A 12,876-nucleotide genomic window follows, 5' to 3' on the forward strand; every position below is an offset into this window, starting at 1 on the left:
AAAGATCTCAAAACATGGGCTAACAAAACCAAAACTAGAAACATAAATAGACAACATTAGAGGAAAGTGAGCAAATGTTTTTTTGCTCTTTGTAATTTGGGTGAATCAATCCTTTAAATATGACATAATGACTACTGTCTGTCAGTTGTCATGAACATCATGCAACAGACCGACCCCAAATTAAACCTCTTCAACTAACCAATTCACACCATCTTTATCTGAAACATCTGTTGGCAGTGATAAAACGTGTAGAGAGCTGAATCACACTGAAACATGGCCCGACTCTAAGTTATAGAAATGAGTTTACACACTGCAAATATTGTCAAATGCTTTCAAAAGATTAGTGTGAACAACCATCCCTGCCACTACCAAAGAAGAGAAAATAGACGGATCTTAGTTGTGTGTGCTGTAGATTAATTTCCTCAAGTTGTTTTAAGACAAACTAGTTTCAAGTTTCATGAGCATATAGACATGTACTGTCTAACTACCACATATCAACCTTTTGAAACTTAGATTGGATGGAAGATTTGGGGGCAGGTGGAACTCCAATCACACATGAAGTGTTATTTACAGAGACGCAAAACACAAACTGACACCACATAAACACAGTGTCAGGGGCCAAATGATAGAAACACATGGCTGTGACTCTCTCTCTCTCTCTCTCTCACTCTCTTTCTTTCTGAGTCTTCTCTTCAGTCTCGTCCTCTCCATTGATGCGGACAATGACGATGATTGTGACGAGGATGATGATGGTATAATGATAACAGCAACCGGTATTTTGCCCCTTCATTAAAACTCTCAAAGCTTTAACAGCTCTGTCTTTGCTATGTGAAGGATGCAATGAAAGGATTTGAAAAGTCAAAGCTCTTTTCTCTCTATCTCTGTTTCTCTCTAAGACACACACACACACACACACACACACACACACACACACACACACACATATCTGCTACCTACATATCAGGAATCATTTTGATCATTTGCCTCACGAGAACCAAAGAGTGTTTGGACTCAAGGCGTCCCAATTGGGAATCAGTGTGTGTGTGTGTGTGTGTGTGTGTGTGTGTGTGTGTCTACTATGTTTGTGTGTGTGCGTGCCCGTTCATGTGTGGGAGGGCTGCTAGAACAGGGGATTTTTTGTGTTGGGGAAGAGAGAGGCTTGGGCACTTCATCTTCTCTTCTGTGCACTGCCAAAAAGGGCAGAGGTCAAAAGTCAGGGCGATTGGAGAATTCCGCGCTGCATGCCGACAGATCGGGTTTCAAGGGTGGGGGAGGGTCGTGGATCGCCCTAGAGGGATAGGTGCCTGTGCGTGTGTTTGTGAGCATGTGTGTGCGCATGGGTACATATGTATATATGCTGTGAGTGTGCATGTGCGTGCTCTTGCTTCGGCGCGCACATCTACGTGTTTATGTGTGAGCTTGTTCGGGCAGCCCCCTTTTTTTAAAAAAAACATCTCATCGCAGCTTTAGTGCTCAGAGCATTTGGAACTTTCTCTTGATGTTTACTGCTTTGTGGGAGTCGTTTGGAGGAGACTCACCCATCATAAGGCAACACCTAAACTCCCTGACCTTCAATGTCACATCATCTGCAGTTTTTAGACATCTATTCCAAAAATGTCTCAGATCCATTTTGGGTTTTTCATCAGTCAGAAGATCTGAAATGTGATGTGTGTGTTTTCTTACAAAATAATTGTGAAAGATTTTACTTTTATTGCTATCAGTCAACTTATTTGCAATGTGTTGGGTTTTTTTTTAACAATGGTGAATTCTTGTTAGGATAAAGCACCTCAGTTGATCAGATAATACTGTATTCTGTCTTTTGTGGACAAAACCTTTGGAGATAAAGTCAGTTTAAAGAAGGCCAGGGGATCAAAGCTTAAGCCTCCTTAACTTAAGAATGAAGAGAAGATAGACAGATCTTAGATTATGTTCCTTCACTTGTTTTTTTTTAGACAAACCAGTTTCAAAGAGGATGCATGAAACTTGTATTGGACTTTGGTTGAATCCATTTTTGACATTAAGGTTTTCATGAGCTGCATTCTCAACTAAGAGAAAACCAAGAGTCTTTGGAGAAGTTACTGATTAAGGAAGTCTCAAATCTCTTTATAACTTCACCAGCTCTATCAGAGAAGAGTTTAAACTGTCAAACTGTCGACTCAACCCTAATCAATCCAGAGAGACACATCCAGGGTTTAAACATTTAGCAGAAGGTGCAGTCATTCAAATGGTTTGAGATGCAAAGGAGTACAGACCTCAGCGACTAGCAACTCCCATTGTGGCCTTTGTAACTGATCATTAACGAACATGTGCTCTCGGCCTCCGTTGGCTCCCGGGGAGCCCGGACTGATCACCACAGCTGTGTTTCTATTGTGCTTACCCGCGGTGCCGAAAAATAACACCCCGGCTCTGGCTATGTGCTGGAATTTATTGTATTTACTTTCCAAGGCGTTAAAGAAGCAAGGTTTGAAAAAAAAAGAAGTGCAGTGGTCCAGCACTTAGGAAACACTGAGGGGGATAACGAGTGTGGTTTCATGAAACTGAAAAACAGGAAGAGATTTATGTTGGTGTGATGCTGAAGTTTCTTTGGGGATGATAATGTAACAACAAAATCTAAGATGAAGGTGGAGTGAACTCTGTAGGGAATTGCTTTGTTAAGTGTTTCACTCTTGAGACAAATAAATGATGGCCTTGTTCATGAGGCATTTCTTTCGGTTTTTAATTACACCTAATATTAGATTTAAGTCTTTAAGATTTCAGAAAAATGTATAAAAGGTGTAAACCTGAATACACAACACTTTAGATAATTGATAGCTTTTTTCAAACAGCTCAGTACAGTTTTAACAAATGCTGAAATCACATTTAAATCAAAAATCTTTCTAAGATGATTTAATGTGACAAAGAAAACTGCCCAAATTCCCTTATGACCTTTGCTTGGTCGTATATTCTGCTCTGCTTCACAATATATGAATTGTGGATTTATTCCGTCTGCACTCTGCGGTTTTTGTGGTTTTTGTGGTAGGCAGAGGAAGTGCCATCATTTGACTTTGACAGCAGCGCTCAGAACAAGTAGTTCTCTCTCTGCCATGTTCACTGTTTCCAGGGAAGAAAGAAACCGGGGTCAAAGAATCAGTGAAATCACACAGGACAAATATTGTACGCAAGTGCTGTATGCAAATGAACTTAACCCCTTAATGAACCAGCCAGCGGCTATGGGACACTATAAGCTCATGCTGTGTATCCAAACTCCGTTTAAACCTCCAAAAATGTATTTCAAATGCAAGTGGAGGTCCTGAAGATTTTAATTATGTTGAATATATTGGGCTGACATTTGGGGAACTGTGTATAAAGTGATGAATTAGACATCTATGATTCCATCTGATGGTAATTGTACAACTATAAAAACCATGTAAGTGCTTCAGATTGAAAATGACACTCAACTAAAGTCAAGTCTGTTTTTATTTATATGTCAAATCACAAATTTACCTCAAAGGGCTGCACAGAATAAAACATCCTCCATCTTTAGACCTTTGATTTAAATCAGGAAAAGCTCCCCAAAAAACCTTTAATGAGGAAAAAATGGAAGGAGCCTGATTCAAAGCAACATAAGAGGGATCCCTCTTCCTGCACGGACAGACATGCCAATAGATGTTGATGCTGTCTGACAGTACGGAGTGAGAAGAGTTTAACCTCAATGGCCACTGAAAGAAACACTCCAGCAATTTACTTTTACACACACATGTCTCGTAACGCCACTCAGTAGCATCTTTCATTAGACTTCCTCTGCCTCTTAAATTTACTCATCTTTTAAATTCCACGCCACAAGTTTTATCACACAGGATTTCTGCCAAAACAGTCTCAAGTTAACCCTGACATGACATCATCAAGGTTATCTGATGGCTGTCCAAGTGTAAAAGTGGTGGAGTGAAACAAAAGGGAAAAGAAAAAGGGGAAAATTGTAATTTGAGGTGTGAAATATTCTCTAGATAACCATCAGACATTTATAGTTTTTTTTTTTACATGACAGAGACGTGTCTACTAGTATGTTTCTTCTGTAGAAAACTAAAGCTAGAGAAAATAAAGATCACACACTGGCAGACTTTGCACACAATGTGTATGTGTGTGTTTGTGTGAACATATGTTTAGGCCTTCCACAATCAAAACCTCCATCAGTTTTACACTTCTAAATCTAGCAGGGCTTTTGTTTCACAGTAATGCACAGTTGCATGCACATGCTCACACCAGCACCTGTGCTCATGCTTAAAAGCATGTTACACACCCCACCCCCCCTCGCCCCTCGCCGCCTTTATGTATTCTTCTATATAGGAAGCTGACACTCTAAAAATGCCTTTACAGTCAAGCCTTTTTATGGTTTCTGATGCCGTACTGCCCATTCCATGATTCACTGTAGTCCTTTTTTCCGTTTTTGATGGCCGGGAATCATAAAAGAGTGCAAACGAGTCATTGATGGATTGGATGGAGTTGTCTAAACGTGGGGCTTGACCTCCCTTCCCCTCCCCTTTTCCACTCCCCGGGCTGTTTGAGCAGAGTGTTCGGATCAGGACCGGCTCTCAGAGCCTAATGGAGGCAACTCATTTTGAGGGGGCTCGTATCTTTGATGCTGAGTTTGTTAACAATGCGTCCTTTCTGTGACTGGGTAAGAATTGGCCAGCAGGGTTCCAGTGAGAGGGGAAAATGTAAACGGGGGATTAGCCGGACTAATGGCCCCAACTTGTCGTTGATGTTAATTAGCGTTAATTAGGACCCCCTTCATTTAGCAGGTTGGACTGAAAGATGGGGGCAATCCACTGGTGTTTTTGCAAATGTCCTGTCATGTTTGTGTCATGTTTGTGCACACATGGTCAAAGTCTTATGCACACTTTTGCACACTCACACACACAAGCCAAAGCACTCTCTCGTTAATTTCAGCATCTCGACGATGCTCGCACTCGTACGCTGACGGCTTCCTTCTGTTTGTTCTTTGCCCGTTGTCAGAGACCATTTGCTCTCGCCACAATGACTCCCTTTCACTGGGTTTGATGTTTGCAGCTATTCAGCCTCCTCTTTTCTTGTGGTCAAGAGAAGAAACTACCATTCCACCTCGACTCTTTGCACAGCCCTAAAGCCAAATGTACCCTCTCCCCCTCACTCCAGTGTGTGTGTTTGTGTGTCTACTGATCCAGGGGAATGACAGAGGTAGGATTTGGGATCTTTTTGCTTCCATGGTTCCTCCACTGAGACATCATCAGCCACTTTGTTGGGTCAGTTAACCCCGTATTGTCCCGGAGGCCCCTTAGAGAGCCGATGCCATTCAGCTTGCTAGTATCTCCCCCCTCTGCTTGTGGTGGCAGCTTTGTGTAACACGCACATGTGCACAACGTTGTGCATACACACTCATTCAGGAAATGGATGACACCCACACATGCACACAAACATAGAGAGGGCATGTCCTGCACGCTACCTGAGGCTTGTTTATACTTTGGCATGCACGGCCACCCTTTCCAACGGGCTCACTCTCAGGCTCGATGTCCCAGCAGGATTCAGTGGTGTGAAATGGGGGGCCCACAGTTTGCTGCTGGTGGGAGTTAAGAGAGAAGAAAAAAATGCTTCTCTCTGGCCAACACCTGGTATCACTTTATTAACCCTCGGCTGTCTTGACCCCTGAGAGCCAAGGAACAGCAGGGCCAAAGGGGGCCGCAAGGGAGAGAGGGGTGGGGGGTGGGGTGGAAGAGGAGAAGGGGTGCAAAGGGTGTATGGACGTCACTGCGTAGCCTTTGAAGGGGGAAGCGATGCCCCCACATCGGAGCCCCTGCGATGACTTTACCAGTACTCTGACCCCCCTTGACCCTGACACCCCCCTCTGCCCAATCCAAAAACCCACCCCTATCTTGCTGCAGCTGCTGGTTCCCATTGGCCCACCATGGGCCGCTGTGGCGGAGGGGAAGAAGGAATGGACGGAGAGAAGGAGAGAGAACGAAAGAAGGGAGAAGGAGAGGGAAGACTGGAAGAAGGATGGGGGAGCAGCGAGAAGGGGGCTATGCAAAAGGTCAACTGTTGGTCAGAGGTTTTTATTGGGAGTGCAAGAGGGAGGGAGTGGGAGTGGGAGAATGCATTAAAGACCACCGTCTGAGATTTTAACTGCAGGGAGGGGAATTTGGCCTTTTTCCACCCCTACACACGTTTAGCAGTTAGAAAACAGACTCTGGGTAGACCTGTATGCTTGCGGCCTAATGTTTAAGTACAGAGAAGTTAAGTGAAGTGACACCCCTGGGCACTGCAGGGTCGTTTCAACTTGAACGGCTTTACTTCATGATTTTCGGTGATTGTATACTGCATGTTGACTGTTGCAGCACAGCAACCAGACAGCAACGTTGAGTATCAGCACAGAGGATATCCTCACATCACATGCATTGCTTATTCAGGGTATTGAAGATCTCTTGGGTCATGTAATTACAGTCGGATGGTAAGCTTGTGGAAATTCCATCAGAGGGACGTCATACTGGAGGATTAGTGCTGATCCAATCAGAGGTTACGATCGGTCCAAGGCAAGTCTGAAAACCCTATATGAGCCTCTGATTAGTTGCTGGCACAGTCAATTGGGATTCATGATCCACAAATAGATTCTGTAAGAACAAGTTAGCTCTTCTGACCTTTTATTAAAATCGCCATCAAGATGTTTGCTGCCCAGTTGTCAATCTCACCTGCACTTCAGACAACTGATGTACAGTCAAAGACATACTGTATGACTGCAGCTAATTGTTTTCATCATTGACCATCAAATTTCTGATCAACTGATTAATCAAGTTTATAAAATGCCCGGAAATAAGCAATCACACAGCATTTCACAAAGCTGCTGAATTTTCTGAAGGGGGAAAGTTTCCTTTATGCTCACTTTAACTGTGACTTTAAGACATGTAAGCAAACTTACACACATTAGAGACTGTTTACTATTATCATGCTGCAAATAGTTTTATGCATTTCATGATCTTTTCACATTTAGATGCTCAGTGACCTGGTGATGCCTCTCAGGGTTTCTGGCACAGTAAAAGTATATACATCTACTGGGAATTGTAAGATGCCCTTTTGTGAAAAAAAAAGAAAAAGGTGCATCAACATGTGGAAGTCTTTACCAACAGAGCTCAAAATGCATCATGACTGAGAACATTTTAAACTAGAGGGATCAGTCATGTAGTCATGCATGATCTGGTACTACGAAACCTTTGTGGTATGTTTATTTCTGTGTGTTTTGTGCCGCTTAGTATGTGCTTTGTTGTTGAGTTTCGTGTTGTAATGTGTGCATATTTATTGTTGAGACCATCTATGGACAGGAACTGCAAACTAGCTTAGCAATGAATGCTGTGGTTTGTGGCATAAGTTCTATGCAATGTACTTGTCCCTATGAGCATGATTTAATCAAATTTAGAACTACTGCAACCATGGTCCAAAATGCATCTTATACAAGTGCAATGTGGAAACTTGAAACATCAAATGCACATAAACTGAGAAAGGGTTTTAATGTGAAGTTGGAGACATCTTGTGTCCAGCAGTTAATATAATACATACATATTCATAGATTCATAGATGTAATGTTAAGATTCTTTTTAATTTTTGTGGACCCAATCATCATCATCATAAATTATTACTCAAAGCAGAATATTTTTACATGAATTAAAACATGTCTGGAGGGGATCTTTAATTTACAATGACTTAATACAGAGTAAAGGAGCAAATCTTCACATTTGAGAAGCTGAAATCATCAAATATTTGGTATGATTGCCTCATATATGACTTAAAGGATAGGTTCACATTTCTTGAGTCTGTCTTAAAACAATAGTCAGGTGCCCAAATGAAGGCTGAAACAAGTTTTGCCTGTTGTTCATACTGACCATCACATCAGAAAATTACCTTCAAAAGTAAGTGATAGGGGACCAAATCCTGTATTGTATATTTAAAAGTTAGAGATAATATAAGGGTTCCTGTCTGAATTCATCCAATAGAGCGGATATCTTCTACAGTTACAGTCTTTTTAGTAAATAATCCCCTCTTTGTGTCTCGATGGACAGTGTTTTCCTGTTTAGTTGCAGTGGAAGAATTGTAACAAAAAGAGGAAATTTGGCACTAAAAAGACTAACTTTGAACAATATTAACTTGATATATGACTGATTTGAAAAGCTGAAGCTTCATATTAGCTTCTAATAAGCTTCAATACATTTTTTGCACAGAAGGAGGACCATTACTTACATTGAAAGTGCATTATGAAGGGTTCTTCTAATGGCCAGTACGAACAAGTTTCCATGTTCATTTGGGCACTTGACTACTGTTTTAGGAAAGAAAAGGACAAAAATTGTGAACACGTCCTTTAAAGTACATTTTCTGCCAACAACTAATAAGCAGTGGATTCCTTCAGCACTTTAAACAAAAGTTCAACCTGATTTCTGTGTTTTGTAATCAAAATGTTGTAATGTTTCCAGACACTTTCAGCCAACTCTAGACAGGTCTGGAGATTGTTCAACCCACTCAGGAGCCACTTGAAGATGAATCAAAACTCACTATCTCCATTCTTTCTGCACTGAACTCCCTTGTTGCCTAATTTTTACTGGCCTTCTTATCTCAACCAGAGCTCAAACAAAGATGACATCTGTCTAAAGACACAAGTCCTCCATGAAGATATACAGCAGTCTTAATGTCAAAGCTTCTCTCTGCAGGCGAACAGATTACAGGCTTTCTCTGGGTCGTGTTGGGCATCTGTCCAGACTCCAGTCCACGACCAGGAAGACATTGTGAAAAACAAGGTTATCTCCTGACTCAACCCCTGCAGTGCAGCGTCAACACTGTTCTGCTGCAGCTCGCCCCGACCGGCAAGTCACAAGGGCTCAGCCTTCAGCCGGGGTCCAGAGGTTAATTTATTGCCTGATCTCATGACCGCAGTTTGGAGTAAAAATGGCAGTAAACGTTGCATTATGAAGGTGGGAGAGGAGGAGGAAGGGTGGAGAATCAGAGTCTGCCTAGAGTATGTCTGTTGGTTAAGTGCATTGGTCACAGTCTAAATGCCTGACAGTTTATAATGAGGGCTGTTTGACCACAACTGACCAAACAAGACAGTATGTCTCCACTGTGGCAATAGGAAATTAAATTACTGGATTCATCTAGGTGAATTGTCCTTGTTTTTCCAAAATACCAAATAAAGACATAGATAGATAGATAGATAGATAGATAGATAGATAGATAGATAGATAGATAGATAGATAGATAGATAGAGCTTACACTTTCACCTTTCTCCCTTTTTTTCTCCCTTTGTACCTCTACTTGCTTTCTTCTTTCTTTCTTTTTTTTTCTTTCTTTCTTTCTTTCCCTCTTTCTCTGTCTCTCTTTCTCTCTGTAGGCATCTTTTTATGGAAGTGACATTCCTGGAGTGGTCGAAACAGAAGCCCTTGTTTAGAGGCGAAACCCTCCCACCCTATCCCCTTTTTTCATCTTCCTAGTTTTGGAGCCCTGGGTCAAAGGTCGAGACCCCCTCCAGCTTCAGAGACATGTCAGGTCATGCAAGCCACATAGCATTCCCTGTATAGCCCCCACAACCCCACCCTACCTCCCCTTCACCCCAGCAAAAGGCCCGCTTGCCTCTTAACAGCGACAAACCCCCTTACACAAGAGGTGTGAGAGTATGTACGGCTGAGTAAGCGTGTGTGTGACATTTTGAGAGATAGTGAGTATTAGCAATCACTTGACGATTTTACTTCGTGGAAGTTGCTTTTTTTTGTCTAACAACCAGTGTTAGAAATGCAAACTTTTCCTCCAAAGTTGCATATTATAATATATAAGATTTCAAAATGAAGTCTAATCTTACTGGAAGCTGATTGTGAAGCATGTTTTTGAAGTGAAACTGATCCGAAATAAAATAAATAAATAGATACAATTACCCTTTATAAATAGTTCTGAATGTTTTGACACTGTAATTAATCTAAAGGGAAAAAGTAAATAAACATAAGATGCACGGTTGCATAATAAATTGGTGATGTGTATTGATGATGTTTTTATTTTTTTTAAATCTGGAAAGGTTGCACTGTATAAAATGATAAACTGATGTCTCATCTGTCGTGATTTGAAGCCATCGTTCACTGCCTTCGTGAGATGTACGCAAGCACTTCCATGAAATAATGCAAAAATAGGAAGTAAACGCCAATAAATTAGAGTGGAGCTGAATTAAAACTGTCAGGAAGCAATTAGGAAAACACCATAATTCCTCTAAATGGGGGCCAAAGTTGAACAGATAGCAAAATACGTGTTAAATGAAAATAACCAATTTTGGGAGTGTATCGCTGCCAAATGTTAAAGGTCACGAGACTCGACGGGGCCTTCGCTCGTGTCCTCTTCGCTTAGTCAGCAAATGGACCCAGCGCCATAATCCCACAAGAAATCGGATGAAAAATGGGTTTGAGATGCACAAACAGGACTGAGATATAGTGCAGAAAAAAGGGTGACCCCTTCAGAACAGATAAACAAATAACTAAATAAATCCTGGGGACACTGGGGGTGAGGGAAGCTACCCCCGAGGGGTCAGAGCAGGAACAGATAAATCTCCCTTAAAGACGCCATGCCTTTCCACAGTTAACCTCTTAATCAACCCCAATCGGCCAAAGGAAACTGTGCTGACTCTCAAAACGATCAGCTCTGTGTCTCTGCAGTGAGTAAACACTTTCGCACATTTGGACAATGTAAAGCACACTGTGTGAAAAGAGTGGTGGGGCCATTCACTCCTGCATGATGAGTTTAATTCGAAACAATACAGTGATTTCCCTGAAGTTAATCTTGTGTCTGTGACAGAGAGTTGTGTCCACCATGAATTCAGATTACACGCCATTCATTTGTTTTTCATGTGACTGGTCTTTTTTTTTTTTTGGTGGTTCCCAGTAAACTACAGTTATCTTCTTCCTTGTCTGTCCATCAGCAAGCGTTTCTGAAGCAGCACTTGAGCGATTAACCTCCAGTGAGCACAAGAGCATCCAGATAATATCTGTTCACAGGTCATGCAACAAACGGGCTGCAGACATAAACTGTGCAAGACCTCCTAACAAACATGTCATTCTTAGCTTTGAATTTCTATTTCGGTGGCACGCTCAGGTTACATACCTGGCCACTTGATGGCTCCTTTCCTCAATGGGATCATATTTAGCATGGCCTGAACTGGTGCGTTGCATTGTGGGCGCTGGTGTTGTCAGGCCATCCATAAATTAACAAGTAAAACAGTGGCCTCTGCATTTCCTAGGCCATCCGGTGCGGTCATGTTTACCACCCCTTGCCCCCCACCCTGACACCCTCGTGTGTCAAAGCCTCCCGCACCAGTTGGTCCATCCATCCATCACTGAGCTTCAGACAGAAGTGGCAATTAATTCTGTGCATTTGTTTAGGATGTATAATCATGTAAAAGATGATTGGACAGCTCAGGTAGCGTCCAGTGAATCACAGGTGACATGTTAAATCCAGTCCCAGTCCCAGTAGCATCTTCTCTTTGTTTAAACTGTGTGGGGCATTTTCTATGTTGCTGTGTGGCCTTCAACACCCATGTGCATGTATATGAAACAAACTTTCAAAGAGCCATTTGACCCAAGTTTGTTTGGCACACACAGGTTACATTCTTGCATTTTAACAAGGGGAGGTTGAAAGTGGCCTTTGACATGCATATTTATACCTTCAAACATGTATTCATAACAAAAGGAGAGAAGGAGGAAAAGTTGGATGAGGCTTCAGCAGTCTGAGTTAGCCAAATCAAGTAGGTACAGTTCAAAATTACTCTTTTTAATGCAAAATTCACTTCCTTTTTGTTGTCCCAGGGCAGTGTTTAATTGCTGATGTAACTTTGGATAATACCTGCTGGATTTCCACCAATACAGAACAAGGACAGGGTATTGAGTTCACTTACATCTGTCCTCACCCAGTAGGAACAATTACAACAACCCGAAATGGTTTCATTATATGTATGTGTGATTGGAAAAAGACCCTAAATGTGATTTAGACCTAAAGATGCAAATTATTATGTTTCTAGTCATCATGTTGTAGGAGCAGGTGTCATTTTTTTTTAAATGTACTGTACAAAAAGGAATAATAAAGGCAAAGTTAATGCTCTTAAATATTAAAACACAGCAGAAACAAATATTTTAAAACTGAAGGAAATAATGTTTTAAACTACAGTATTACAGATATTGCCTCATGTTTCTCCACATGTAACATGTGACACTTATTTGAGCTTGAATTGCAGCTAACCATTTTAAAATGTGTCACTGGATGCTGCTCCACTGAGGTCTTTTATTTTAACACCAACTTTCACACCATTTTTAATTCCCTTTTATGGGCAGTTGAGAAAGAAAGAAAGAAAACCCTTTACATCCCAAAAAAGAAGTGACTTAATCCATGTCAGTGTGGGCTTTGTCTTTATTTAATGGGTGGACATCACATACATTACTAAACCTCAGCTTGATCCTCATTTAATTAGCCCTTCTCGGTGAAATCCTGGTCAAATTCATCATAAGCCTCGGCTGTATAGAATTACACTCTAATTATTAGGCCCCAAAACCCTGAGGTGCCCTTGGTCACTTGCCTACAGCTTGTGGAATCTCCTAATAGCGAGTCAGTGGGCTAATTGGAAGACAGGTAAGGTTACATGTGACAGCAATTAAGCCAAGCGCAGGGCCAACTTTATGGCCTCAGGCAAGCCCAGAGCTGCACTCAGAACCTCTAAGTGAGGTTTCGTCCTTTCTTTGCTTTTAGTAGAAGCAAAGTTGGGGATTACAGTTCCCCCTTTTTTGTCTATAGCAGAGATATGCTTATGGAAGTAGTCTATCGGTCACTCGTGTTTTGTATTCAGTCGCTATTGTTGCGCTT

Source organism: Scomber japonicus, chromosome 10, assembly GCF_027409825.1.
Source record: "Scomber japonicus isolate fScoJap1 chromosome 10, fScoJap1.pri, whole genome shotgun sequence".
NCBI lineage: Eukaryota > Metazoa > Chordata > Actinopteri > Scombriformes > Scombridae > Scomber > Scomber japonicus.